Source organism: Hipposideros armiger, unplaced genomic scaffold (assembly GCF_001890085.2).
Source record: "Hipposideros armiger isolate ML-2016 unplaced genomic scaffold, ASM189008v1 scaffold_190, whole genome shotgun sequence".
Lineage (NCBI taxonomy): Eukaryota > Metazoa > Chordata > Mammalia > Chiroptera > Hipposideridae > Hipposideros > Hipposideros armiger.
Window position 1 is genome coordinate 2,447,249 of NW_017731540.1, and position 3,146 is coordinate 2,450,394.

Genomic DNA, 3,146 nt, shown 5'->3' on the forward strand with positions numbered 1-3,146 from the left:
CAGCCCAGCCCAGGCAGCCAGAAGTAACGGCTCCGGGAATTGACAATAGCGGTTTTGTGGTGCCGACCCACAAGCAAGCCTGGTAACAATTATATCGAAGCTCTGCTGCGATGGCCCCTCTGCAGGGCAACTCAGACAACAAAACGTAAATACTTTTTTTTTTTTTTTTTTTTTTTTTAAGAAAGAAAAAGAAAAACCCCCAAACACTTAATTCCACATACACCACAAATTTGATTTATTATTTCATTACACACTGAGTGGAAAAATCTGCATCGGAGAACCCACTGGCTCTGACCTCAGAGTTTTGACAAAAAGTGCTTTGTGCTGAGTGGACGGCTGTGTTTTTTCCGTGCTTTCTGCCCACTGTCCCTCCTGCCTGGTCACCACCACCAGAGTGTGCTGCTGCTTTGTCTAGTGGTAACTAGTCTTTGGAAAGGCGGCTGCAGGGGAGCAGCTGGCCCCCCTCTTCCCGGCAGTGCCTGGCTGGAGGTAAACAGCTTCTGGTGTGCCAGGAGAAAAGAGGGCAATCTTCAAAGGCAGAAAAGGTGGGTGATGACATTTGAAGAATCTCATATTTGGGAGTGAAGTTCTTTAATCCCCAGAAGGGGTCCCTGGGAAACGGGGTTTTGCTTCATACCCCAGTAGACGAGAGGGCACGAGGAAGGCACAAGAGACCTGGAACTATTCAGAAGTCTCCTGGAGACCTTCCTGAGACGTGTGCCTCTCTCAGCATCAATCGTGATTTAATATCGCCATCTGTACGGATCAGCGTGGGGCCCGTGAATTATGTATTACGGCTCAGCAGTCACCCTACAGGACAGGGTCTCTCTCCTGCGTTCGCCCTTTGAGGGAAAGGGTCATGCATTTTTTATCTCTACAGGTGCACTTGAGTATTCCCCGTGCCTGTTGGCATCACTGTCTTCCAGACCTCTGCTTTAGATTACCGGCCTGACAGGCTTTAAATGCATAAAAGATGGGCACGCTGCACAATAGCGGTTGGGACACACAAATCCACACAAGTAGCCTTTTAGGCAACACGCCTCCCAGAGCTCAAACTGTGCTGTGTTGAACTGCCCAGAATCTAATGGATTCAGGTTCCATTTCCTACTGGGTGGAAAACAAAAGCAGGCCATTTCCTCTGGCTAGCAGAGACCACATCATCCTCTAACTAATGACCCTGCACCCTCCCTATTCCAGGAGGACAATGTGCCCAGCCCTCCCACCTAGATGAAGATGAGGCCAGCCATGAGGCCTGGTGCCACCAGTGCCTCTGCAGCCAATCCCCAAAGGCTGTCCAGGTGCCCAACACTACTCACCCATGCTGGGCACCCAACATCTTTTAGCAAGTCAAATTGTAGCCCTTGGGTCCTGGCTCATGCATGTGAAATAGGACCCAGAGTAGCCCTCTAAGAAGGTGGAGGTGTAAGGACTTAGGTCACCAGCTGTTTTACCAGGCTAGCAGGACAGGAAATTTTCTACTGAACTTCTCTATGGAAAGAGGAAGCTCTTCCTCTCAGTTCCCCCGGCCCCCAAGTTTAAGCTTTTCATAATTAGGGCAGGCACACATCATCAGCAAGAAAGACAGGAAAGAGGAAAGTTCCTCAGAGGAAGGTTTCATTTCTGATCCATTTGTAATCATTTTTCCCACATAAGAAAAAAATTTAAATGACCGTATTTCCCCATGTCTAAGATGCACACTTTTTCGAAAAATTTGGGGTCTAAAAACTGGATGCGACTTATACAGTGGTTGTAGATTTTTTTTTACTTGCATTTGACAGCGATGAGGAGTTGTATGAATTTTATGATGAATAAAACTTGAGTTCAATAACTTTATGTAATACATTTTTTTCCCCCCAAATTTCGGGCTCCCAAATTAAGGTGTGTCTTATACATGGGAGCGTCTTACATATGGGGAAACACAGTATATATATCCCATAGCTGATCGTCTGCATTTTCTGCTGGTAAAAACTTAAGAAAAAAACCCATTTCTTTTTCTGTCCTTTCTTTAATCTGAAAAAAAATCAAGTCACTTAATAAAATATTTGAGAACTCATTAAAACACCTGCTTTGCTTATGTGTAGTCAGCCTTTCCAATATCCAAACATTTTATAGACGCACCTTCTTGTGAGAAAGGCACTCACGCTCAGAAACACGCACAAACATAGATACTGAACATACATCAGGTACACATACATATTAGAAATTCACACTTTAGTCCTGTACACACTTTCACACCTTCCATAAAATATCACACGTCCTCTGCACAGACGTATACCCACCAAGACAAATACGTACTAGAATTTCAGTCTCTGTGTTTCTTGGAGAAAACAGAATTCTTGAAATCTATCAGTCAACATTGTAAAGAAAACACACTTAATCCTTCTACACCTCCTCTTCGTAACTGATCTTTCATTTCCAGGTGTGGGGACCCTTCGCTTCTTAAATAGAAACACGCCACCATGAGAAAGATCTGGGCTTTCTTCTGAAGAGATATACCATCAATTCCTTTGGAGGCCTTTATTGTGCTCCAAAAGGAAGCGCAGAAACAATCTGTGTCCTCTTTCGGAGGAGTCCAGCCCAGCCAAAAGAGAGTTGAACTCAAGGGCAAACCCCTTTAGGCCAATATGCATATACCTGAAGGGAAGTTGACCCTGCGGAAGTTTGAGCTACTGAGCCTGTTGGGTGAGTTGCCGAGGGACTTCTTTCTCCAATGATTTTGTGACTACCTTTCTACCTTTCGCCTGGGGCAAATTCATTCCAGGCCCGCACTGTTCAGGGCAGTTTTCTCCTACATCTGGGAGGGAAGCCTAAGAGATGGGCCAGGTCAAAGCAGATAAAGGCTTCAGAGGCCTGAGAATGAAAGGCTTAAAGTGACACCTAGGGACAACAGCATGGTGGTTAACAGAGGGGAAGAGGGCTGTGGGGGAGGGTGAAAAGGGCTCAGGGGGTCAAATATATGATGATAGAAGGAGGCTAGACTTTGGGTGGCGAGTACACAATGCAACATATATAAATGATGTGTTATAAAACTGTGCACCTGAAACATAATGTTGTTAACCAACGCTACCTCAATACATTTATAAAAAGTCATTTGAAATAAAGGGAATAGTAAGTTCTAAAGTCACAAGAGTCTGATCCCCCCCCCC

The 3,146-nt window shown here is 45.2% G+C and overlaps 1 protein-coding gene across 5 annotated transcripts in view; it reads right to left on the reverse strand.

Annotated features, from left to right (window-relative positions):
* Nucleotides 1-3,146, reverse strand: part of NRP2 (neuropilin 2) — a 116,438-nt gene that overhangs the window by 101,387 nt on the left and 11,905 nt on the right. The window lies entirely within an intron of this gene.